Source organism: Festucalex cinctus, chromosome 13 (genome assembly GCF_051991245.1).
Source record: "Festucalex cinctus isolate MCC-2025b chromosome 13, RoL_Fcin_1.0, whole genome shotgun sequence".
In the NCBI taxonomy this organism is placed as follows: Eukaryota; Metazoa; Chordata; class Actinopteri; order Syngnathiformes; family Syngnathidae; genus Festucalex; species Festucalex cinctus.
This window is the reverse complement of record NC_135423.1, coordinates 19,657,231-19,684,945: the sequence shown is the minus strand read 5'-3', so window position 1 is coordinate 19,684,945 and position 27,715 is coordinate 19,657,231. Positions and strand designations below refer to the sequence as shown.

The following is a 27,715-nucleotide window of genomic DNA, read 5'->3' as shown; positions in this document are numbered from 1 at the left end:
CATAAGACGCACAAAGTACCATTTCACTACATGTAATAAGTTGTCAAGTAGACATGTGAATTAAGTGGTTAAGATAGTGGCTACTGTGCAAGTAAGCTTCAATTGTCTCTAAAAGGTTAGCATATGTGTTCTACATGATATCAATGGCTAGACGTGCTCGTGGAGAAACATTACAAACAGAAAAACACACTAAAGGTGCCTTTAACAAACCTGTTAATAAATGAGAACTTAATACATATATGTATGGCATACTGTATATGATTGAGAAAGTTGTCCTGTTTAGTTTATGTATTGTATACTTACGGAAAAAAGTTGGCAATCTTTGCGTATGGAGATGATTAGAGGGTCTTTATCAAAAGAGAATTTGCTTGTTGATTTGTTCATGTTCTGTAGAAAAGCAAAGGAGTAGAAATAAATACAGTATCATACTTCATAAACATACAAGAAATTTGTAGCTGTATTAACCATTGTTGGTATTTGAAGTGATAATTTAGGAATAGAAGTGTAGTGATTGCAGAATTTATAGAGTGCTTACCTTGTATGACTTTGTAGATGGAAATGTCTTTTGTTGAAAGAGCTCTTTGTTGTCTACTATATATGCAAGGACAAGCATAAGTAGGTGTGGTTATGAAGTACTTGACCATTGAAATAAAGCAGTGGTATCAAATGTATGGACCGTGGTTTGGCTCAGGCCTGCAAAGGGGTTTAATGTGGCACAAGAGATAATCTTGTAAGGTACAAAAAATAATAATAATATAATAGGTATGCCTCTGAGTTTTCACAAATCTAGGTCAAGTCAAGTCATCTTTAGTTATTTTGCGCTTGAATCATCCAATCGGAAATGCTCCATAAAAAATGTATAGAGGGTGCGATTTATTGCAAATTGCACAAGAAATCTCTAAAAATTCATGTTAATGACAAGTCTGATGTGTGTGCAAAGTTTCACGAGTTTTCACACATGTATAGATAAAAAAAAACAAAGCAGCACTTTACTTGGCAACCAATGCATCGCTATAGCAGCAGCGTGCGACAAAATAAAAAACTTTCGATAAATTTGCATCTTAAACATCTTAAGATGAAACACACCAAGTTTGAACACGGTCGGATGAATTTTGTAGGAGGAGTTAAAATATGACCCCTAAAAAAGGCCACAAAAAAAGTCTACAAATCCCATCATAAATCAAAATGGCGGACTTCCTGTTTGGTTTAGCACATGGTTCCAAGAGACTTTTTTGTACATCGTGGGCTCTTATGTATGCCTCTAAATTATCATAGCGCTAGGTGAAACGTACAACCGGGAATGCTTCGTTAAAGAGGAGTTTTTTAGCTCAAAATGTGATGCCCGGCCCCTACGGGACTTCCTGTTGGGTTTAGCACATGGCACCAAGAGACTTTTTTGTACATCGTGGGCTGTTACATTTGTCTCCAAATTTTCGTAGCTCTAGCTGCTTCGTACAACTGGGAATGCTTCATTAAGAAGTAATTTTTTCCTTTGCAAACTGTGCATGCCACGGCAACAGCGTGCGACAAAATAAAAAGCTTTCAATAACTTTTCATCTTCAACATCTTAAGATGAATCACACCAAGTTTGGAGATGATCGGATAAACTCTGTAGGAGGAGTTCGTTAAAATAAGACCCCTATGAAATGGCCCAAAAAATGGCAACACGTTCCAAAGTAAATCAAAATGGCGGACTTCCTGTTCGGTTTAGCATATGGTTCAAAAAGAGTTTTTTGTACCTTGAGGGCTGTTACATATGTCTTCAAATATTGGTAACTCTAGGTGAAATGTACAGCCGGGAATGCTTCATTAAGTTAGAATTTTGAAACACAAAATTTGATGCCTCGCCTCTGGCGGACTTCCTGTTACGTTTAGCATATGGCACCAACAGGCTTTTTTGTAGATCATAGTCTGTTACATATGTGTACCAATTTTCGTAGCTCTAGATTAAACGTACCACCGGCAATGCTTCGTTAAGTAAGAATTTTGAAACTGTAAATTTGATGCCCCGCCACCGTCATATAGTATGTCAAAAACTTTAGATTTTTTACCATGATGTTGTCCCAGGTGTTGAGATGGTACAGCCCAAGTTTGAAGTCAATCGGGTTAACCGTGTAGGAGAAGCGGGCAAAAGTATGACCCCTGTAAATGTGCAAAAATGGGCCAAAATTGGACATTCAAATACTCATACCTCACTTCCTGTCTATTTTAGGGTACACATATCAAAGAGGTTTTTGTTCATCTGGATGTGCTACAGGTGCCACACAATTTTCGTAGCCATAGGACAATCGTAGCGGGACAGGGATCCGTTAAACCTATGTAGGTGGCGCTACAGAGCCATTTTTCTGTTATCATGTATGGCGACTTTAAAATATCAAATTTTTCGCCAGACCCGATCTGCGTGTAAAGTTTGGTGAGTTTTCGTTCATGTTTAGTGCCTCAAAAATGTGGTTGTTTGCGGAAAAGAATAATAACAAAGAAGAAGAAGAAGAATAATAACTAGAGCTGCGAGCAGCTATAAAGGGCCCTCGCAACCCGGGCCACGTTGGGGTACTTGCGCGTCGGGGTACTGGCACGTTGTACTATGTACTGTCAAATAGGACAAGGACCATCTAAAATGTTTTTGACAAGCCTTGTGTGTGCAAAGTTTAATCAAAATGCAAAATATGGTGCGCAATTCCCAAAATAAATTCAAAATGGCGGACTTCCTTTTAGGTTTAGCATACGGCTACAGAATACTTTTTGTAGGTCTTAAGCTAATAGGTATGCCTCCCAGTTTTCACAAATCTAGGTCAAGTCATCTTTAGTTGTGTATCGCTTGAATCATACAATTGGAAATGCTCCATAAAAATGCATAGAGGGCACTATTGAGCACAACGTTGGGTTACTTGCACGTCGGGGTACTGGCACGTTGGGGTACTGTTACATGGAACAAGGACCATTTAACTCATTCACTGCCTTTGACAAGTATACTTGTCAATTGTATTTTTTAGAGCGGTGCTAAATGGGGGAGAATCTGAGCATGCTCCACTGTAAATATCAAACTTGGAAACAACTTTACTGATGCCCAACCACCGGTAGATGACATCATTGCCCCATTTTATAGGAAATAAACACAGTTTCAGAGTCCATGGGAGAAATGGCTGTATTTTGGCAAACCTACATTTTTCTGCTGTCAATTATAAAAGAACGGGACGGGACAAAAAGTAGGGAGTCTATTCTGTTATTTGGTAGATTCGGTTTATATATAATTATTGAATGGAATATCACGTGAGTATTGGAAATGTAAAAATTTTCTATAATGACTGGCAGTGAATGAGTTAAAATGTTAGTTTTTTCCATGCCTTGTCTGTGCAAAGTTTCATGAAAAAGGCCAAAAATGATGTAGAATTCCCAAAATAAAATCAAAATAGCGGTCTTCCTCTTTGGTTTGGCAAATGGCTACATAATACTTTTTTGTAGGTCTAGCATAATCATACAATTGGAAATGCTTCGTAAAAATGTCTAGAGGGCGCTATTTATTGCAAATTGCACAATAAATCTCTGAAAATTCATGTTCATGACAAGTCTGATGTGTTTGCAAAGTTTCATGAGTTTTCATGTGTATAAAAAAAAAAAAAGCAGCACTTGACAAACAATGCATTGCTATGGCAACAGCGTGTTACAAAATAAAAAACTTTCGATTACTTTGCATCTTAAACATCTTAAGATGAAACACACCAAGTTTGAAGACAGTCGGATAAATTTTGTAGGAGGGGTTCGTTAAAATATGACCCCTGAAAAAGGCCACAAAAAATGGCAACAAATCCCATCATAAATCAAAATGGCAGACTTCCTGTTTGGTTTAGCACATGGTTCCAAGAGACTTTTTTTTGTACATCATGGGCTCTTATGTATGCCTGCAAATTATCATAGCGCTAGGTGAAACGTACAACCGGGAATGCTTCGTTAAAGAGGAGTTTTTTAGCTCAAAATGTGATGCCCGGCCCCTGGGGGACTTCCTGTTGGGTTTAGCACATGGCACCAAAAGACTTTTTTGTACATCCTGGGCTGTTACATATGTCTACAATTTTTCGTCGTTCTAGCTGCTTCGTACAACTGGGAATGCTTCATTAAGAAGGATTTTTTTCCTTTGCAAAAAGTGCATGCCACGACAACAGCGTGTGATGAAATAAAAAACTTTCAATAACTTTTCATTTTCAACATCTTAAGATGAATCACACCAAGTTTGAAGATGATCGGATAAACTCTGTAGGAGGAGTTTGTTAAAATATGACCCCTATGAAATGGCCAAAAAAAATGGCAACACATTCCAAAGTAAATCAAAATGGCGGACACCCTGTTAGGTTTAGCATATGGTTCAAAAAGAGTTTTTTGTACCTCGAGGGCTGTTATATACCTCTACAAATGTTGGTAACTCTAGGTGAAACGTACAGCCGGGTATGCTTTGTTAAAGAGGAGTTTTTTAGCTCAAAATGTGATGCCCGGCCCCTGGGGGACTTCCTGTTGGGTTTAGCACAGGGCACCAAGAGACTTTTTTGTACATCTTGGGCTGTTACATATGTCTACAAATTTTCGTAGCTCTAGCTGCTTCGTACAAATGGGAATGCTTCTTTAAGGATATTTTTTTTCCTTTAAAAACAGTGCATGCCATAACAACAGCGTGCGACGAAATACAAAGCTTTCAATAACTTTTCATCTTCAACATCTTAAGATGAATCACACCAAGTTTGAAGATGATCGGATAAACACTGTAGGAGGAGTTCGTTAAAATAAGACCCCAATGAAATGGCCAAAAAAATGGCAACACGTTCCAAAATAAATCAAAATGGTGGACTTCCTGTTAGGTTTAGCATATGGTTCAAAAAGAGTTTTTTGTAGGTCATAGCCTGTTACATATGTGTACCAATTTTCGTAGCTCTAGATTAAACGTACAACCGGCAATGCTTCGTGAAGTAAGAATTTTTAAACTCTAAATTTGATGCGCCGCCGCCGTCATATAGTATATCAAAAACTTTTCATTTTTCACAATGATGTTGTCCCAGGTGTTGAGATGGTACATCCCAAGTTTGAAGTCAATCGGGTTAACCGTGTAGGAAAAGCGGGCAAAAGTATGACCCCTGTAAATGTGCAAAAATTGGCAAAAATTGGACATTTAAATACTCATACCTCACTTTCTGTCTATTTTAGGGTACACACTTCAAAGAGGTTTTTGTTCATTGGGATGTGCTACAGGTGCCACACAATTTTCATAGCCGTCGGACAATCGTAGCGGGACAGGGATCCGTTTAACCTATGTAGGGGGCGCTAAGGAGCCATTTTTCTGTTATCATGTATGGCGACTTTAAAATATCAAATTTTTCGCCAGGCCTGATGTGCGTGTAAAGTTTGGTGAGTTTTCGGTCACGTTTAGTGTCTCAAAAATGCGATTGTTTGCGGAGAAGAATAATAAGAACTAGAGCTGCGAGCAGCTATAAAGGGCCCTCGCAACCCGGACCACGTTGGGGTACTTGCACGTCGGGGTACTGGCACGTTGGGGTACTGTCAAATAGGACAAGGACCATCTAAAATGTTTTTGACAAGCCTTGTATGTGCAAAGTTTAATCAAAACGCAAAATATGGTGTGCAATTCCCAAAATAAATTCAAAATGGCGGACTTCCTTTTAGGTTTAGCATACGGCTACAGAATACTTTTTGTAGGTCTTAAGCTAATAGGTATGCCTCCCAGTTTTCACAAATCTAGGTCAAGTCATCTTTAGTTGTGTATCGCTTGAATCATACAATTGGAAATGCTCCATAAAAATGCATAGAGGGCGCTATTGAGCACAACGTTGGGTTACTTGCACGTCAGGGTACTGGCACATTGGGGTACTGTTACATGGAACAAGGACCATTTAAAATGTTAGTTTTTTCCATGCCTTGTCTGTGCAAAGTTTAATGAAAGAGGCCAAAAATGATGTATAATTCCCAAAATAAAATCAAAATAGCGGACTTCCTCTTTGGTTTGGCAAATGGCTACATAATACTTTTTTGTAGGTATTAGGCTGATAGGGGTCTGTCCTAATTTTCACAAATCTAGCAGAATCATACAATCGGAAATACTTCATAAAAATGTCTAGAGGGCGCTATTTATTGCAAATTGCACAATAAATCTGTAAAAATTCTTGTTCATGACAAGTCTGATGTGTTTGCAAAGTTTCATAAGTTTTCACACATGTATAGATAAAAAAACAAAGCAGCACTTCACTTGGCAAACTGCATCGCTATAGCAGCAGCGTGCGACAAAATAAAAAACTTTTGATAACTTTGCATCTTAAACATCTTAAGATGAAACACACCAAGTTTGAAGACGGTCGGATGAACTTTGTACGAGGAGTTCGTTAAAATATGACAACTGAAAAAGGCCACAAAAAATGGCAACAAATCCCATCGTAAATCAAAATGGCAGACTTCCTGTTTGGTTTATCACATGGTTCCAAGAGACTTTTTTGTACATCGTGGGCTCTTATGTATGCCTGCAAATTATCATCGCGCTAGGTGAAACGTACAACCGGGAATGCTTCGTTAAAGAGGAGTTTTCTAGCTCAAAATGTGATGCCCGGCCCCTGGGGGACTTCCTGTTGGGTTTAGCACATGGCACCAAGAGACTTTTTTGTACACTGTGGGCTGTTACATATGTCTACAATTTTTTGTAGCTCTAGCTACTTCGTACAACTGGGAATGCTTCATTAAGAGGGATTTTTTTCCTTTGCAAAAAGTGCATGCCACGACAACAGCGTGCGACGAAATAAAGAGCTTTCAATAACTTTTCATCCTCAACATCTTAAGATGAGTCACACCAAGTTTGAAGATGATCGGATAAACTCTGTAGGAGGAGTTCGTTAAAATATGACCCCTATGAAATGGCCCAAAAAATGGCAACACAGTCCAAAGTAAATAAAAATGGCGGACATCCTGTTAGGTTTAGCATATGGTTCAAAAAGAGTTTTTTGTACCTCGAGGGCTGTTATATACCTCTACAAATTTTGGTAACTCTAGGTGAAACGTACAGCCGGGTATGCTTTGTTAAAGAGGAGTTTTTTAGCTTAAAATGTGATGCCCGGCCCCTGGGGGACTTCCTGTTGGGTTTAGCACAGGGCACCAAGAGACTTTTTTGTACATCTTGGGCTGTTACATATGTCTACAAATTTTCGTAGCTCTAGCTGCTTCGTACAACTGGCAATGCTTCTTTAAGGATATTTTTTTTCCTTTGCAAACAGTGCATGCCATGACAACAGCGTGCGACGAAATACAAAGCTTTCAATAACTTTTCATCTTCAACATCTTAAGATGAATCACACCAAGTTTGAAGATGATCGGATAAACACTGTAGGAGGAGTTCGTTAAAATAAGACCCCAATGAAATGGCCAAAAAAAATGGCAACACGTTCCAAAATAAATCAAAATGGCGGACTTCCTGTGAGGTTTAGCATATGGTTCAAAAAGAGTTTTTTGTAGGTCATAGCCTGTTACATATGTGTACAAATTTTCGTAGCTCTAGATTAAACGTACAACCGGCAATGCTTCATGAAGTAAGAATTTTTAAACTCTAAATTTGATGCGTCGCCGACGTCATATAGTATATCAAAAACTTTAGATTTTTTACAATGATGTTGTCCCAGGTGTTGAGATGGTCCATCCCAAGTTTGAAGTTAATCGGGTTAACCGTGTAGGAGAAGCGGGCAAAAGTATGACCCCTGTAAATGTGCAAAACTGGGCCAAAATTGGACAGTCAGATGATCATACCTCACTTTCTGTCTATTTTAGGGTACACACATCAAAGAGGTTTTTGTTCATCTGGATGTGCTACGGTTGCCACACAATTTTCGTCGCCATAGGACAATCGTAGCGGGACAGGGATCCGTTTAACCTATGTAGGTGGCGCTATGGAGCCATTTTTCTGTTATCATGTATGGCGACTTTAAAATATCAAATTTTTCGCCAGGCCTGATGTGCGTGTAAAGTTTGGTGAGTTTTCGTTCACGTTTAGCGTCTCAAAAATGCGATTGTTTGCGGAGAAGAATAATAATAAGAATAATAATAATAAGAAGAATTCCTACAAAAACAATAGGGCCTCGCAGCGGCACCGCCGCCGCCGCTGCTCGGGCCCTAATAAGAATAATAATAATAAGAAGAATTCCTACAAAAACAATAGGGCCTCGCAGCGGCACCGCCGCCGCCGCTGCTCGGGCCCTAATAAGAATTCCTTCAGGAACAATAGGGACCTCGCAGCGGTCGCTGCTCGGGCCCTAATAATAAGAATTCCTTGAAAAACAATACGGACCTCGCAGCGGTCGCTGCTCGGGCCCTAACTAGAGCTGCGAGCAGCTATAAAGGGCCCTCGCAACCCGGGCCACGTTGGGGTATTTGCATGTCGGGGAACTGGTATGTTGGGGTACTGTTTCATAGGAAACCGTCTAAATTGTAAATGTTTTTGACATGCTTTGTGTTTGCAAAGTTTCATGGAAGGCCAAAAATTATGCACAATTAAAATAAAATCAAAATGGATTGGCACATGGCTATAGAATAATTTTTGGAGGTATTAGGCTGATAGGTATGCCTCCCAATATTCACACATCAAGCTGAACCATATAATCGGATATACTTCATAAAAATATCGAGACGGCGCTATTGAGCCATTTATTACAAATTGCACAACAAATTATAAAATATTCATGTTCGTGAGAGATCTGATCTGTGTGCAAAATTTTGTGAGTTTTTGCCCATGTTTAGACTCTCAAAAAAAAAAAAATCTTTGCAAACAATGCATCGCTACAGCAAAGGCGTGTGACAAAATAAAATAATTCAATAACTTTTCATCTTAAATATCTTAAGATGAAACATGCCAAAGAATGAAGACGATGTTATAAGAAAATATGACCCCTATAAAAGGCCCCAAAAAGTGGCTACAAATACCAAAGTAAATCAAAATGTCAGACTTCCTGTTTGGTTTAGCATTTGGTTCCAAGAGACTTTTTTGTACATCGTGGGCTCTTATGTATGCCTCCAAATTATCATAGGTCTAGGTGAAACGTACAACCGTGAATGCTTCGTTAAAGAGGAGTATTTTTTTAGCACAAAATGTGATGCCCGGCCCCTGGGGGACTTCCTGTTGGGTTTAGTACATGGCACCAAGAGACATTTTTGTACATCTTGGGCTGTTACATATGTCTCCAAATTTTCGTAGCTCTAGCTGCTTCGTACAACTGGGAATTTTTCATTACGAATGATTTTTTTTCCTTTGCAAAGAAGTGCAGGCCACGACAACAGCGTGCGACGAAATAAAAAGCTTTAAATAAATTTTCATCTTCAACATCTTAAGATGAATCACACCAAGTTTGAAGATGATCGGATAAAATCTGTAGGAGGAGTTCGTTAAAATGAGACCCCTATGAAATGACCAAAAAAATGGCAACACGTTCCAAAGTAAATCAAAATGGCGGACTTCCTGTTGGGGTTAGCATATGTTTCAAAAAGAGTTTTTTGTACCTCGAGGCCTGTTACATATGTCTTCAAATTTTGGTAACTCTAGGTAAAACGTACAACCGGGAATGCTTCGTTAAAGAGGAGTTTTTTTTAGCTCAAAATGTGATGCCCGGTCCCTGGGGGACTTCCTGTTGGGTTTAGCACATGGCACCAAGAGACTTTTTTGTACATCTTGGGCTGTTACATATGTCTACAAATTTTCGTAGCTCTAGCTGCTTCGTACAACTGGGAATGCTTCATTAAGAAGGATTTTTTTTCGTTTGCAAAAAGTGCATGCCACGGCAACAGCGTGCGATGAAATAAAAAGGTTTCAATAACTTTTCATTGTCAACATCTTAAGATGAATCACACCAAGTTTGAAGATGATCGGATAAGCTCTGTAGGAGGAGTTCGTTAAAATAGGACCCCTATGAAATGGCCCAAAAAATGGCCACACGTTCCAAAGTAAATCAAAATAGCGGACTTCCTGTTAGGTTTAGCATATGGTTCAAAAAGAGTTTTTTGTACTTCGAGGGCTGTTACATATGTCCTCAAATTTTGGTAACTCTCGGTGAAACGTACAGCCGGGAATGCTTCATTAAGTAAGAATTTTGAAACTCTAAATTTGATGCCTCGCCTCTGGCGGACTTGCTGTTAGGTTTAGCATATCGCACCAACAGGCTTTTTTTGTAGATCATAGTCTGTTACATATGTGTGTCAATTTTCGTAGCTCTAGATTAAACATACCACCGGCAATGCTTTGTTAAGTAAGAATTTTGAAACTGTAAATTTGATGCCCCGCCGCCGTCATATAGTATGTCAAAAACTTTAGATTTTTTACCATGATGTTGTCCCAGGTGTTGAGATGGTACAGCCCAAGTTTGAAGTCAATCGGGTTAACCGTGTAGGAGAAGCGGGCAAAAGTATGACCCCTGTAAATGTGCAAAAATGGGCCAAAATTGGACATTCAAATACTCATACCTCACTTCCTGTCTATTTTAGGGTACACATATCAAAGAGGTTTTTGTTCATCTGGATGTGCTACAGGTGCCACACAATTTTCATAGCCATAGGACAATCGTAGCGGGACAGGGATCCGTTAAACCTATGTAGGTGGCGCTACAGAGCCATTTTTCTGTTATCATGTATGGCGACTTTAAAATATCAAATTTTTCGCCAGGCCCGATCTGCGTGTAAAGTTTGGTGAGTTTTCGTTCATGTTTAGTGCCTCAAAAATGTGGTTGTTTGCGGAAAAGAATAATAACAAAGAAAAAGAAGAATAACTAGAGCTGCGAGCAGCTATAAAGGGCCCTCGCAACCCGGGCCACGTTGGGGTACTTGCACGTCGGGGTACTGGCACGTTGGGGTACTGTCAAATAGGACAAGGACCATCTAAAATGTTTTTGACAAGCCTTGTGTGTGCAAAGTTTAATCAAAACGCAAAATATGGTGCGCAATTCCCAAAATAAATTCAAAATGGCGGACTTCCTTTTAGGTTTAGCATACGGCAACAGAATACTTTTTGTAGGTCTTAAGCTAATAGGTATGCCTCCCAGTTTTCACAAATCTAGGTCAAGTCATCTTTAGTTGTGTATCGCTTGAATCATACAATTGGAAATGCTCCATAAAAATGCATAGAGGGCGCTATTGAGCACAACGTTGGGTTACTTGCACGTCAGGGTACTGGCACGTTGGGGTACTGTTACATGGAACAAGGACCATTTAAAATGTTAGTTTTTTCCATGCCTTGTCTGTGCAAAGTTTAATGAAAAAGGCCAAAAATGATGTATAATTCCCAAAATAAAATCAAAATAGCGGACTTCCTCTTTGGTTTGGCAAATGGCTACATAATACTTTTTTGTAGGTCTAGCATAATCATACAATCGGAAATGCTTCATAAAAATGTCTAGAGGGCGCTATTTATTGCAAATTGCACAATAAATCTCTGAAAATTCATGTTCATGACAAGTCTGATGTGTTTGCAAAGTTTCATGAGTTTTCATGTGTATAAAAAAAAAAAAAGCAGCACTTGACAACTGTTACATGGAACAAGGACCATTTAAAATGTTAGTTTTTTCCATGCCTTGTCTGTGCAAAGTTTAATGAAAAAGGCCAAAAATGATGTATAATTCCCAAAATAAAATCAAAATAGCGGACTTCCTCTTTGGTTTGGCAAATGGCTACATAATACTTTTTTGTAGGTCTAGCATAATCATACAATCGGAAATGCTTCATAAAAATGTCTAGAGGGCGCTATTTATTGCAAATTGCACAATAAATCTCTGAAAATTCATGTTCATGACAAGTCTGATGTGTTTGCAAAGTTCCATGAGTTTTCATGTGTATAAAAAAAAAAAAGCAGCACTTGACAAACAATGCATTGCTATGGCAACAGCGTGTTACAAAATAAAAAACTTTCGATTACTTTGCATCTTAAACATCTTAAGATGAAACACACCAAGTTTGAAGACAGTCGGATAAATTTTGTAGGAGGGGTTCGTTAAAATATGACCCCTGAAAAAGGCCACAAAAAATGGCAACAAATCCCATCATAAATCAAAATGGCAGACTACCTGTTTGGTTTAGCACATGGTTCCAAGAGACTTTTTTGTACATCATGGGCTCTTATGTATGCCTGCAAATTATCATAGCGCTAGGTGAAACGTACAACCGGGAATGCTTCGTTAAAGAGGAGTAATTAGCTCAAAATGTGATGCCCGGCCCCTGGGGGACTTCCTGTTGGGTTTAGCACATGGCACCAAGAGACTTTTTTGTACATCCTGGGCTGTTACATATGTCTACAATTTTTCGTCGCTCTAGCTGCTTCGTACAACTGGGAATGCTTCATTAAGAAGGATTTTTTTCCTTTGCAAAAAGTGCATGCCACGACAACAGCGTGTGACGAAATAAAAAACTTTCAATCACTTTTCATTTTCAACATCTTAAGATGAATCACACCAAGTTTGAAGATGATCGGATAAACTCTGTAGGAGGAGTTCGTTAAAATAAGACCCCAATGAAATGGCCAAAAAAATGGCAACACGTTCCAAAATAAATCAAAATGGTGGACTTCCTGTTAGGTTTAGCATATGGTTCAAAAAGAGTTTTTTGTACCTCGAAGGCTGTTATATACCTCTACAAATTTTGGTAACTCTATGTGAAACGTACAGCCGGGTATGCTTTGTTAAAGAGGAGTTTTTTAGCTCAAAATGTGATGCCCGGCCCCTGGGGGACTTCCTGTTGGGTTTAGCACAGGGCACCAAGAGACTTTTTTGTACATCTTGGGCTGTTACATATGTCTACAAATTTTCGTAGCTCTAGCTGCTTCGTACAAATGGGAATGCTTCTTTAAGGATATTTTTTTTCCTTTAAAAACAGTGCATGCCATGACAACAGCGTGCAACGAAATACAAAGCTTTCAATAACTTTTCATCTTCAACATCTTAAGATGAATCACACCAAGTTTGAAGATGATCGGATAAACACTGTAGGAGGAGTTCGTTAAAATAAGACCCCAATGAAATGGCCAAAAAAATGGCAACACGTTCCAAAATAAATCAAAATGGTGGACTTCCTGTTAGGTTTAGCATATGGTTCAAAAAGAGTTTTTTGTAGGTCATAGCCTGTTACATATGTGTACCAATTTTCGTAGCTCTAGATTAAACGTACAACCGGCAATGCTTCGTGAAGTAAGAATTTTTAAACTCTAAATTTGATGCGCCGCCGCCGTCATATAGTATATCAAAAACTTTTCATTTTTCACAATGATGTTGTCCCAGGTGTTGAGATGGTACATCCCAAGTTTGAAGTCAATCGGGTTAACCGTGTAGGAGAAGCGGGCAAAAGTATGACCCCTGTAAATGTGCAAAAATTGGCAAAAAATGGACATTTAAATACTCATACCTCACTTTCTGTCTATTTTAGGGTACACACTTCAAAGAGGTTTTTGTTCATTGGGATGTGCTACAGGTGCCACACAATTTTCATAGCCGTCGGACAATTGTAGCGGGACAGGGATCCGTTTAACCTATGTAGGGGGCGCTAAGGAGCCATTTTTCTGTTATCATGTATGGCGACTTTAAAATATCAAATTTTTCGCCAGGCCTGATGTGCGTGTAAAGTTTGGTGAGTTTTCGGTCACGTTTAGTGTCTCAAAAATGCGATTGTTTGCGGAGAAGAATAATAAGAATAAGAATAATAATAATAAGAAGAATTCCTACAAAAACAATAGGGCCTCGCAGCGGCACCGCCGCCGCCGCTGCTCGGGCCCTAATAATAACTAGAGCTGCGAGCAGCTATAAAGGGCCCTCGCAACCTGGGCCACGTTGGGGTACTTGCACGTCGGGGTACTGGCACGTTGGGGTACTGTCAAATCGGACAAGGACCATCTAAAATGTTTTTGACAAGCTTTGTGAGTGCAAAAGGCCAAAGATGGTGTGCAATTCCCAAAATAAATTCAAAATGGCGGACTTCCTTTTAGGTTTAGCATACGGCTACAGAATACTTTTTGTAGGTCTTAAGCTAATAGGTATGCCTCCCAGTTTTCAAAAATCTAGGTCAAGTCATCTTTAGTTGTGTATCGCTTGAATCATACAATTGGAAATGCTCCATAAAAATGCATAGAGGGCGCTATTGAGCACAACGTTGGGTTACTTGCACGTCAGGGTACTGGCACGTTGGGGTACTGTTACATGGAACAAGGACCATTTAAAATGTTAGTTTTTCCCATGCCTTGTCTGTGCAAAGTCTATGAAAGAGGCCAAAAATGATGTATAATTCCCAAAATAAAATCAAAATAGCGGACTTCCTCTTTGGTTTGGCAAATGGCTACATAATACTTTTTTGTAGGTATTAGGCTGATAGGGGTCTGTCCTAATTTTCACAAATCTAGCAGAATCATACAATCGGAAATACTTCATAAAAATGTCTAGAGGGCGCTATTTATTGCAAATTGCACAATAAATCTCTAAAAATTCATGTTCATGACAAGTCTGATGTGTTTGCAAAGTTTCATGAGTTTTCAGACATGTATAGATAAAAAAACAAAGCAGCACTTTACTTGGCAAACAATGCATCGCTATAGCAGCAGCGTGCGACAAAATAAAAAACTTTCGATAACTTTGCATCTTAAACATCTTAAGATGAAACACACCAAGTTTGAAGACGGTCGGATGAACTTTGTACGAGGAGTTCGTTAAAATATGACCCCTGAAAAAGGCCACAAAAAATGGCAACAAATCCCATCGTAAATCAAAATGGCAGACTTCCTGTTTGGTTTAGCACATGGTTCCAAGAGACTTTTTTGTACATCGTGGGCTCTTATGTATGCCTGCAAATTATCATCGCGCTAGGTGAAACGTACAACCGGGAATGCTTCGTTAAAGAGGAGTTTTCTAGCTCAAAATGTGATGCCCGGCCCCTGGGGGACTTCCTGTTGGGTTTAGCACATGGCACCAAGAGACTTTTTTGTACATTGTGGGCTGTTACATATGTCTACAAATTTTTGTAGCTCTAGCTACTTCGTACAACTGGGAATGCTTCATTAAGAAGGATTTTTTTCCTTTGCAAAAAGTGCATGCCACGACAACAGCGTGCGACGAAATAAAGAGCTTTCAATAACTTTTCATCCTCAACATCTTAAGATGAGTCACACCAAGTTTGAAGATGATCGGATAAACTCTGTAGGAGGAGTTCGTTAAAATATGACCCCTATGAAATGGCCCAAAAAATGGCAACACATTCCAAAGTAAATCAAAATGGCGGACGTCCTGTTAGGTTTAGCATATGGTTCAAAAAGAGTTTTTTGTACCTCGAGGGCTGTTATATACCTCTACAAATTTTGGTAACTCTAGGTGAAACGTACAGCCGGGTATGCTTTGTTAAAGAGGAGTTTTTTAGCTCAAAATGTGATGCCCGGCCCCTGGGGGACTTCCTGTTGGGTTTAGCACAGGGCACCAAGAGATTTTTTTGTACATCTTGGGCTATTACATATGTCTACAAATTTTCGTAGCTCTCGCTGCTTCGTATAAATGGGAATGCTTCTTTAAGGATATTTTTTTTCCTTTGCAAACAGTGCATGCCATGACAACAGCGTGTGACGAACTACAAAGCTTTCAATAACTTTCCATCTTCAACATCTTAAGATGAATTCACACCAAGTTTGAAGATGATCGGATAAACACTGTAGGAGGAGTTCGTTAAAATAAGACCCCAATGAAATGGCCAAAAAAATGGCAACACGTTCCAAAATAAATCAAAATGGTGGACTTCCTGTTAGGTTTAGCATATGGTTCAAAAAGAGTTTTTTGTAGGTCATAGCCTGTTACATATGTGTACCAATTTTCGTAGCTCTAGATTAAACGTACAACCGGCAATGCTTCGTGAAGTAAGAATTTTTAAACTCTAAATTTGATGCGCCACCGCCGTCATATAGTATATCAAAAACTTTTCATTTTTCACAATGATGTTGTCCCAGGTGTTGAGATGGTACATCCCAAGTTTGAAGTCAATCGGGTTAACCGTGTAGGAGAAGCGGGCAAAAGTATGACCCCTGTAAATGTGCAAAAATTGGCAAAAATTGGACATTTAAATACTCATACCTCACTTTCTGTCTATTTTAGGGTACACACTTCAAAGAGGTTTTTGTTCATTGGGATGTGCTACAGGTGCCACACAATTTTCATAGCCGTCGGACAATCGTAGCGGGACAGGGATCCGTTTAACCTATGTAGGGGGCGCTAAGGAGCCATTTTTCTGTTATCATGTATGGCGACTTTAAAATATCAAATTTTTCGCCAGGCCTGATGTGCGTGTAAAGTTTGGTGAGTTTTCGGTCACGTTTAGTGTCTCAAAAATGCGATTGTTTGCGGAGAAGAATAATAATAAGAACTAGAGCTGCGAGCAGCTATAAAGGGCCCTCGCAACCCGGGCCACGTTGGGGTACTTGCGCGTCGGGGTACTGGCACGTTGTACTATGTACTGTCAAATAGGACAAGGACCATCTAAAATGTTTTTGACAAGCCTTGTGTGTGCAAAGTTTAATCAAAATGCAAAATATGGTGCGCAATTCCCAAAATAAATTCAAAATGGCGGACTTCCTTTTAGGTTTAGCATACGGCTACAGAATACTTTTTGTAGGTCTTAAGCTAATAGGTATGCCTCCCAGTTTTCACAAATCTAGGTCAAGTCATCTTTAGTTGTGTATCGCTTGAATCATACAATTGGAAATGCTCCATAAAAATGCATAGAGGGCACTATTGAGCACAACGTTGGGTTACTTGCACGTCGGGGTACTGGCACGTTGGGGTACTGTTACATGGAACAAGGACCATTTAACTCATTCACTGCCTTTGACAAGTATACTTGTCAATTGTATTTTTTAGAGCGGTGCTAAATGGGGGAGAATCTGAGCATGCTCCACTGTAAATATCAAACTTGGAAACAACTTTACTGATGCCCAACCACCGGTAGATGACATCATTGCCCCATTTTATAGGAAATAAACACAGTTTCAGAGTCCATGGGAGAAATGGCTGTATTTTGGCAAACCTACATTTTTCTGCTGTCAATTATAAAAGAACGGGACGGGACAAAAAGTAGGGAGTCTATTCTGTTATTTGGTAGATTCGGTTTATATATAATTATTGAATGGAATATCACGTGAGTATTGGAAATGTAAAAATTTTCTATAATGACTGGCAGTGAATGAGTTAAAATGTTAGTTTTTTCCATGCCTTGTCTGTGCAAAGTTTCATGAAAAAGGCCAAAAATGATGTAGAATTCCCAAAATAAAATCAAAATAGCGGTCTTCCTCTTTGGTTTGGCAAATGGCTACATAATACTTTTTTGTAGGTCTAGCATAATCATACAATTGGAAATGCTTCGTAAAAATGTCTAGAGGGCGCTATTTATTGCAAATTGCACAATAAATCTCTGAAAATTCATGTTCATGACAAGTCTGATGTGTTTGCAAAGTTTCATGAGTTTTCATGTGTATAAAAAAAAAAAAAGCAGCACTTGACAAACAATGCATTGCTATGGCAACAGCGTGTTACAAAATAAAAAACTTTCGATTACTTTGCATCTTAAACATCTTAAGATGAAACACACCAAGTTTGAAGACAGTCGGATAAATTTTGTAGGAGGGGTTCGTTAAAATATGACCCCTGAAAAAGGCCACAAAAAATGGCAACAAATCCCATCATAAATCAAAATGGCAGACTTCCTGTTTGGTTTAGCACATGGTTCCAAGAGACTTTTTTTTGTACATCATGGGCTCTTATGTATGCCTGCAAATTATCATAGCGCTAGGTGAAACGTACAACCGGGAATGCTTCGTTAAAGAGGAGTTTTTTAGCTCAAAATGTGATGCCCGGCCCCTGGGGGACTTCCTGTTGGGTTTAGCACATGGCACCAAAAGACTTTTTTGTACATCCTGGGCTGTTACATATGTCTACAATTTTTCGTCGTTCTAGCTGCTTCGTACAACTGGGAATGCTTCATTAAGAAGGATTTTTTTCCTTTGCAAAAAGTGCATGCCACGACAACAGCGTGTGATGAAATAAAAAACTTTCAATAACTTTTCATTTTCAACATCTTAAGATGAATCACACCAAGTTTGAAGATGATCGGATAAACTCTGTAGGAGGAGTTTGTTAAAATATGACCCCTATGAAATGGCCAAAAAAAATGGCAACACATTCCAAAGTAAATCAAAATGGCGGACACCCTGTTAGGTTTAGCATATGGTTCAAAAAGAGTTTTTTGTACCTCGAGGGCTGTTATATACCTCTACAAATGTTGGTAACTCTAGGTGAAACGTACAGCCGGGTATGCTTTGTTAAAGAGGAGTTTTTTAGCTCAAAATGTGATGCCCGGCCCCTGGGGGACTTCCTGTTGGGTTTAGCACAGGGCACCAAGAGACTTTTTTGTACATCTTGGGCTGTTACATATGTCTACAAATTTTCGTAGCTCTAGCTGCTTCGTACAAATGGGAATGCTTCTTTAAGGATATTTTTTTTCCTTTAAAAACAGTGCATGCCATAACAACAGCGTGCGACGAAATACAAAGCTTTCAATAACTTTTCATCTTCAACATCTTAAGATGAATCACACCAAGTTTGAAGATGATCGGATAAACACTGTAGGAGGAGTTCGTTAAAATAAGACCCCAATGAAATGGCCAAAAAAATGGCAACACGTTCCAAAATAAATCAAAATGGTGGACTTCCTGTTAGGTTTAGCATATGGTTCAAAAAGAGTTTTTTGTAGGTCATAGCCTGTTACATATGTGTACCAATTTTCGTAGCTCTAGATTAAACGTACAACCGGCAATGCTTCGTGAAGTAAGAATTTTTAAACTCTAAATTTGATGCGCCGCCGCCGTCATATAGTATATCAAAAACTTTTCATTTTTCACAATGATGTTGTCCCAGGTGTTGAGATGGTACATCCCAAGTTTGAAGTCAATCGGGTTAACCGTGTAGGAAAAGCGGGCAAAAGTATGACCCCTGTAAATGTGCAAAAATTGGCAAAAATTGGACATTTAAATACTCATACCTCACTTTCTGTCTATTTTAGGGTACACACTTCAAAGAGGTTTTTGTTCATTGGGATGTGCTACAGGTGCCACACAATTTTCATAGCCGTCGGACAATCGTAGCGGGACAGGGATCCGTTTAACCTATGTAGGGGGCGCTAAGGAGCCATTTTTCTGTTATCATGTATGGCGACTTTAAAATATCAAATTTTTCGCCAGGCCTGATGTGCGTGTAAAGTTTGGTGAGTTTTCGGTCACGTTTAGTGTCTCAAAAATGCGATTGTTTGCGGAGAAGAATAATAAGAACTAGAGCTGCGAGCAGCTATAAAGGGCCCTCGCAACCCGGACCACGTTGGGGTACTTGCACGTCGGGGTACTGGCACGTTGGGGTACTGTCAAATAGGACAAGGACCATCTAAAATGTTTTTGACAAGCCTTGTATGTGCAAAGTTTAATCAAAACGCAAAATATGGTGTGCAATTCCCAAAATAAATTCAAAATGGCGGACTTCCTTTTAGGTTTAGCATACGGCTACAGAATACTTTTTGTAGGTCTTAAGCTAATAGGTATGCCTCCCAGTTTTCACAAATCTAGGTCAAGTCATCTTTAGTTGTGTATCGCTTGAATCATACAATTGGAAATGCTCCATAAAAATGCATAGAGGGCGCTATTGAGCACAACGTTGGGTTACTTGCACGTCAGGGTACTGGCACATTGGGGTACTGTTACATGGAACAAGGACCATTTAAAATGTTAGTTTTTTCCATGCCTTGTCTGTGCAAAGTTTAATGAAAGAGGCCAAAAATGATGTATAATTCCCAAAATAAAATCAAAATAGCGGACTTCCTCTTTGGTTTGGCAAATGGCTACATAATACTTTTTTGTAGGTATTAGGCTGATAGGGGTCTGTCCTAATTTTCACAAATCTAGCAGAATCATACAATCGGAAATACTTCATAAAAATGTCTAGAGGGCGCTATTTATTGCAAATTGCACAATAAATCTGTAAAAATTCTTGTTCATGACAAGTCTGATGTGTTTGCAAAGTTTCATAAGTTTTCACACATGTATAGATAAAAAAACAAAGCAGCACTTCACTTGGCAAACTGCATCGCTATAGCAGCAGCGTGCGACAAAATAAAAAACTTTTGATAACTTTGCATCTTAAACATCTTAAGATGAAACACACCAAGTTTGAAGACGGTCGGATGAACTTTGTACGAGGAGTTCGTTAAAATATGACAACTGAAAAAGGCCACAAAAAATGGCAACAAATCCCATCGTAAATCAAAATGGCAGACTTCCTGTTTGGTTTATCACATGGTTCCAAGAGACTTTTTTGTACATCGTGGGCTCTTATGTATGCCTGCAAATTATCATCGCGCTAGGTGAAACGTACAACCGGGAATGCTTCGTTAAAGAGGAGTTTTCTAGCTCAAAATGTGATGCCCGGCCCCTGGGGGACTTCCTGTTGGGTTTAGCACATGGCACCAAGAGACTTTTTTGTACACTGTGGGCTGTTACATATGTCTACAATTTTTTGTAGCTCTAGCTACTTCGTACAACTGGGAATGCTTCATTAAGAGGGATTTTTTTCCTTTGCAAAAAGTGCATGCCACGACAACAGCGTGCGACGAAATAAAGAGCTTTCAATAACTTTTCATCCTCAACATCTTAAGATGAGTCACACCAAGTTTGAAGATGATCGGATAAACTCTGTAGGAGGAGTTCGTTAAAATATGACCCCTATGAAATGGCCCAAAAAATGGCAACACAGTCCAAAGTAAATAAAAATGGCGGACATCCTGTTAGGTTTAGCATATGGTTCAAAAAGAGTTTTTTGTACCTCGAGGGCTGTTATATACCTCTACAAATTTTGGTAACTCTAGGTGAAACGTACAGCCGGGTATGCTTTGTTAAAGAGGAGTTTTTTAGCTTAAAATGTGATGCCCGGCCCCTGGGGGACTTCCTGTTGGGTTTAGCACAGGGCACCAAGAGACTTTTTTGTACATCTTGGGCTGTTACATATGTCTACAAATTTTCGTAGCTCTAGCTGCTTCGTACAACTGGCAATGCTTCTTTAAGGATATTTTTTTTCCTTTGCAAACAGTGCATGCCATGACAACAGCGTGCGACGAAATACAAAGCTTTCAATAACTTTTCATCTTCAACATCTTAAGATGAATCACACCAAGTTTGAAGATGATCGGATAAACACTGTAGGAGGAGTTCGTTAAAATAAGACCCCAATGAAATGGCCAAAAAAAATGGCAACACGTTCCAAAATAAATCAAAATGGCGGACTTCCTGTGAGGTTTAGCATATGGTTCAAAAAGAGTTTTTTGTAGGTCATAGCCTGTTACATATGTGTACAAATTTTCGTAGCTCTAGATTAAACGTACAACCGGCAATGCTTCATGAAGTAAGAATTTTTAAACTCTAAATTTGATGCGTCGCCGACGTCATATAGTATATCAAAAACTTTAGATTTTTTACAATGATGTTGTCCCAGGTGTTGAGATGGTCCATCCCAAGTTTGAAGTTAATCGGGTTAACCGTGTAGGAGAAGCGGGCAAAAGTATGACCCCTGTAAATGTGCAAAACTGGGCCAAAATTGGACAGTCAGATGATCATACCTCACTTTCTGTCTATTTTAGGGTACACACATCAAAGAGGTTTTTGTTCATCTGGATGTGCTACGGTTGCCACACAATTTTCGTCGCCATAGGACAATCGTAGCGGGACAGGGATCCGTTTAACCTATGTAGGTGGCGCTATGGAGCCATTTTTCTGTTATCATGTATGGCGACTTTAAAATATCAAATTTTTCGCCAGGCCTGATGTGCGTGTAAAGTTTGGTGAGTTTTCGTTCACGTTTAGCGTCTCAAAAATGCGATTGTTTGCGGAGAAGAATAATAATAAGAACTAGAGCTGCGAGCAGCTATAAAGGGCCCTCGCAACCCGGGCCACGTTGGGGTATATGCAAGTCGGGGGACTTGCACGTTGGGGTACTGTTAAATAGACAAGGACCATGGAAAATAGAAATGCATTTGCCGTGCCTTGTGTGTAAAAAGGTGCAGTAAAAGGCCAAAAATGATGCACAATTCCCAAAATAAATTCAAAAGTGTGGACTTTCTGATGTGTGTGCAAAGTTTCATGAAAAGTCGCTCGTTTGATATTCAAAACCAGCATCTGTTTATTTGAAAACATTGCATGGCACAGAGATGGTGTGTGATCAAATAAAAAGCTTTTTGATGACTCTTAATGTGGTGTCGCTGTGCAACACATATGTATTCATGACATAGTGAAGTATTGTGACAGTTTTGTAGGGTCCAGCAAACAGTAAATGTGTGACAGTTATTCAAGAAAAAATGTAGCTTTGAAGCAGGCTAACCAATGACATCATCTAAAGGGGAAAAAAGCACATGAGCAAGCATAGGTATAAGTAGAGGAGAAAAAGAGATGAAAGAAGTGCGAGAGATGGAACAGGAGAGGAATGCAGCTGTTTATGTATAGCTGTTGTAACAGGACAGATTAAATAACACTTTAACCTGGGGTTAACAGCGCCCTAGGACAGATAAACTCTTTAGTGTAAAAGTTTTCTGGGACAGATGAATCCCTTGGGGTCAAAGAGTTTGGGTTAGCACATAGTCTGTCTTAGGATAATGTAACCTCCATGGATGAATTAGTCCTAGGACGCTTTGACCTGCGGGCTAAAACTTCAGGGGGGTTAACCTGTCCTGTTATATTGTGATCATCGTCTTCGTGCATGTCCTCAGTGGCTTCTTCTGTCTGTGTGGCAGCATTTGATACATCTGTAGAACAAAAAAGAATGAAGAATCATGTTAGATCTGTGAAGTTTGGTTGTCTTAGGTGTAGTTTACAGAACAGTCGTGTGCATATTTTTAGCATGGTAGTGTCTTAATACAAATGCATATTATGTAATGCACTGTATATGGATATTACAGACGTAATATTTGACGGTGATCTTATATTCATAGTTTTTGCCCGTTAATAAATAATATAGCTAGTAAGTAATAAGACACGCAAAAATGGTATAGTTGAATCCTCTGGGTCAAAAAGCAATGTTTTAGGATTGTGTGATGAAATGATGAATAAAAGTAAGGATACGACAGGTACATAAATGGTTATATATACACACGGACATATATATTTATACAGTATAACAGTGCCGCATGTATTGGTTTTAAGGAAAGAGTTGAAAAGCAGTGTTCAGAAAAAAGCATAAGACGCACAAAGTACCATTTCACTACATGTAATAAGTTGTCAAGTAGACATGTGAATTAAGTGGTTAAGATAGTGGCTACTGTGCAAGTAAGCTTCAATTGTCTCTAAAAGGTTAGCATATGTGTTCTACATGATATCAATGGCTAGACGTGCTCGTGGAGAAACATTACAAACAGAAAAACACACTAAAGGTGCCTTTAACAAACCTGTTAATAAATGAGAACTTAATACATATATGTATGGCATACTGTATATGATTGAGAAAGTTGTCCTGTTTAGTTTATGTATTGTATACTTACGGAAAAAAGGTGGCAATCTTTGCGTATGGAGTTGATTAGAGGGTCTTTATCAAAAGAGAATTTGCTTGTTGATTTGTTCATGTTCTGTAGAAAAGCAAAGGAGTAGAAATAAATACAGTATCATACTTCATAAACATACAAGAAATTTGTAGCTGTATTAACCATTGTTGGTATTTGAAGTGATAATTTAGGAATAGAAGTGTAGTGATTGCAGAATTTATAGAGTGCTTACCTTGTATGACTTTGTAGATGGAAATGTCTTTTGTTGAAAGAGCTCTTTGTTGTCTACTATATATGCAAGGACAAGCATAAGTAGGTGTGGTTATGAAGTACTTGACCATTGAAATAAAGCAGTGGTATCAAATGTATGGACCGTGGTTTGGCTCAGGCCTGCAAAGGGGTTTAATGTGGCACAAGAGATAATCTTGTAAGGTACAAAAAATAATAATAATATAATAGGTATGCCTCTGAGTTTTCACAAATCTAGGTCAAGTCAAGTCATCTTTAGTTATTTCGCGCTTGAATCATCCAATCGGAAATGCTCCATAAAAAATGTATAGAGGGTGCGATTTATTGCAAATTGCACAAGAAATCTCTAAAAATTCATGTTAATGACAAGTCTGATGTGTGTGCAAAGTTTCACGAGTTTTCACACATGTATAGATCAAAAAAAACAAAGCAGCACTTTACTTGGCAACCAATGCATCGCTATAGCAGCAGCGTGCGACAAAATAAAAAACTTTCGATAAATTTGCATCTTAAACATCTTAAGATGAAACACACCAAGTTTGAACACGGTCGGATGAATTTTGTAGGAGGAGTTAAAATATGACCCCTAAAAAAGGCCACAAAAAAAGTCTACAAATCCCATCATAAATCAAAATGGCGGACTTCCTGTTTGGTTTAGCACATGGTTCCAAGAGACTTTTTTGTACATCGTGGGCTCTTATGTATGCCTCTAAATTATCATAGCGCTAGGTGAAACGTACAACCGGGAATGCTTCGTTAAAGAGGAGTTTTTTAGCTCAAAATGTGATGCCCGGCCCCTACGGGACTTCCTGTTGGGTTTAGCACATGGCACCAAGAGACTTTTTTGTACATCGTGGGCTGTTACATTTGTCTCCAAATTTTCGTAGCTCTAGCTGCTTCGTACAACTGGGAATGCTTCATTAAGAAGTAATTTTTTCCTTTGCAAACTGTGCATGCCACGGCAACAGCGTGCGACAAAATAAAAAGCTTTCAATAACTTTTCATCTTCAACATCTTAAGATGAATCACACCAAGTTTGGAGATGATCGGATAAACTCTGTAGGAGGAGTTCGTTAAAATAAGACCCCTATGAAATGGCCCAAAAAATGGCAACACGTTCCAAAGTAAATCAAAATGGCGGACTTCCTGTTCGGTTTAGCATATGGTTCAAAAAGAGTTTTTTGTACCTTGAGGGCTGTTACATATGTCTTCAAATATTGGTAACTCTAGGTGAAATGTACAGCCGGGAATGCTTCATTAAGTTAGAATTTTGAAACACAAAATTTGATGCCTCGCCTCTGGCGGACTTCCTGTTAGGTTTAGCATATGGCACCAACAGGCTTTTTTGTAGATCATAGTCTGTTACATATGTGTACCAATTTTCGTAGCTCTAGATTAAACGTACCACCGGCAATGCTTCGTTAAGTAAGAATTTTGAAACTGTAAATTTGATGCCCCGCCACCGTCATATAGTATGTCAAAAACTTTAGATTTTTTACCGTGATGTTGTCCCAGGTGTTGAGATGGTACAGCCCAAGTTTGAAGTCAATCGGGTTAACCGTGTAGGAGAAGCGGGCAAAAGTATGACCCCTGTAAATGTGCAAAAATGGGCCAAAATTGGACATTCAAATACTCATACCTCACTTCGTGTCTATTTTAGGGTACACATATCAAAGAGGTTTTTGTTCATCTGGATGTGCTACAGGTGCCACACAATTTTCGTAGCCATAGGACAATCGTAGCGGGACAGGGATCCGTTAAACCTATGTAGGTGGCGCTACAGAGCCATTTTTCTGTTATCATGTATGGCGACTTTAAAATATCAAATTTTTCGCCAGACCCGATCTGCGTGTAAAGTTTGGTGAGTTTTCGTTCATGTTTAGTGCCTCAAAAATGTGGTTGTTTGCGGAAAAGAATAATAACAAAGAAGAAGAAGAAGAATAACTAGAGCTGCGAGCAGCTATAAAGGGCCCTCGCAACCCGGGCCACGTTGGGGTACTTGCACGTCGGGGTACTGGCACGTTGGGGTACTGTCAAATAGGACAAGACCATCTAAAATGTTTTTGACAAGCCTTGTGTGTGCAAAGTTTAATCAAAACGCAAAATATGGTGTGCAATTCCCAAAATAAATTCAAAATGGTGGACTTCCTTTTAGGTTTAGCATACGGCTACAGAATACCTTTTGTAGGTCTTAAGCTAATAGGTATGCCTCCCAGTTTTCATAAATCTTGGTCAAGTCATCTTTAGTTGTGTATCGCTTGAATCATACAATTGGAAATGCTCCATAAAAATGCATAGAGGGCGCTATTGAGCACAACGTTGGGTTACTTGCACGTCAGGGTACTGGCACGTTGGGGTACTGTTACATGGAACAAGGACCATTTAAAATGTTAGTTTTTTCCATGGCTTGTCTGTGCAAAGTTTAATGAGAAAGGCCAAAAATGATGTATAATTCCCAAAATAAAATCAAAATAGCGGACTTCCTCTTTGGTTTGGCAAATGGCTACATAATACTTTTTTGTAGGTCTAGCATAATCATACAATCGGAAATGCTTCATAAAAATGTCTAGAGGGCGCTATTTATTGCAAATTGCACAATAAATCTCTAAAAATTCATGTTCATGACAAGTCTGATGTGTTTGCAAAGTTTCATGAGTTTTCATGTGTATAAAAAAAAAAAAAAAGCAGCACTTGACAACTGTTACATGGAACAAGGACCATTTAAAATGTTACTTTTTTCCATGCCTTGTCTGTGCAAAGTTTAATGAAAAAGGCCAAAAATTATGTATAATTCCCAAAATAAAATCAAAATAGCGGACTTCCTCTTTGGTTTGGCAAATGGCTACATAATACTTTTTTGTAGGTCTAGCATAATCATACAATCGGAAAGGCTTCATAAAAATGTCTAGAGGGCGCTATTTATTGCAAATTGCACAATAAATCTCTGAAAATTCATGTTCATGACGAGTCTGATGTGTTTGCAAAGTTTCATGAGTTTTCATGTGTATAAAAAAAAAAAGCAGCACTTGACAAACAATGCATTGCTATGGCAACAGCGTGTTACAAAATAAAAAACTTTCGATTACTTTGCATCTTAAACATCTTAAGATGAAACACACCAAGTTTGAAGACAGTCGGATAAATTTTGTAGGAGGGGTTTGTTAAAATATGACCCCTGAAAAAGGCCACAAAAAATGGCAACAAATCCCATCATAAATCAAAATGGCAGACTTCCTGTTTGGTTTAGCACATGGTTCCAAGAGACTTTTTTGTACATCGTGGGCTCTTATGTATGCCTGCAAAAGCGGAGTTTTTTAGCTCAAAATGTGATGCCCGGCCCCTGGGGGACTTCCTGTTAGGTTAAGCACATGGCACCAAGAGACTTTTTTGTACATCCTGGACTGTTACATATGTCTACAATTTTTCGTCGCTCTAGCTGCTTCGTACAACTGGGAATGCTTCATTAATAAGATTTTTTTTCCTTTGCAAAAAGTGCATGCCACGACAACAGCGTGTGACGAAATAAAAAACTTTCAATCACTTTTCATTTTCAACATCTTAAGATGAATCACACCAAGTTTGAAGATGATCGGATAAACTCTGTAGGAGGAGTTTGTTAAAATATGACCCCTATGAAATGGCCCAAAAAAATGGCAACACATTCCAAAGTAAATCAAAATGGCGGACGTCCTGTTAGGTTTAGCATATGGTTCAAAAAGAGTTTTTTGTACCTCGAGGGCTGTTATATACCTCTACAAATTTTGGTAACTCTATGTGAAACGTACAGCCGGGTATGCTTTGTTAAAGAGGAGTTTTTTAGCTCAAAATGTGATGCCCGGCCCCTGGGGGACTTCCTGTTGGGTTTAGCACAGGGCAC

General features: G+C 38.9%; 1 protein-coding gene and 1 long non-coding RNA gene across 9 annotated transcripts in view; one reads left to right on the top strand and one right to left on the bottom strand.

Annotated features, from left to right (window-relative positions):
- Positions 1 to 27,715, top strand: part of mecom (MDS1 and EVI1 complex locus) — a 219,551-nt gene that overhangs the window by 157,499 nt on the left and 34,337 nt on the right. The gene's annotated exons all lie outside the window — the stretch shown is intronic.
- On the bottom strand, positions 22,214 to 24,106 carry LOC144033295 (uncharacterized). Its single transcript, XR_013287923.1, has 2 exons — positions 23,590 to 24,106; positions 22,214 to 22,857 (listed from the first exon to the last, which is right to left on the bottom strand). It is a non-coding gene; the product is annotated as an uncharacterized LOC144033295 (long non-coding RNA).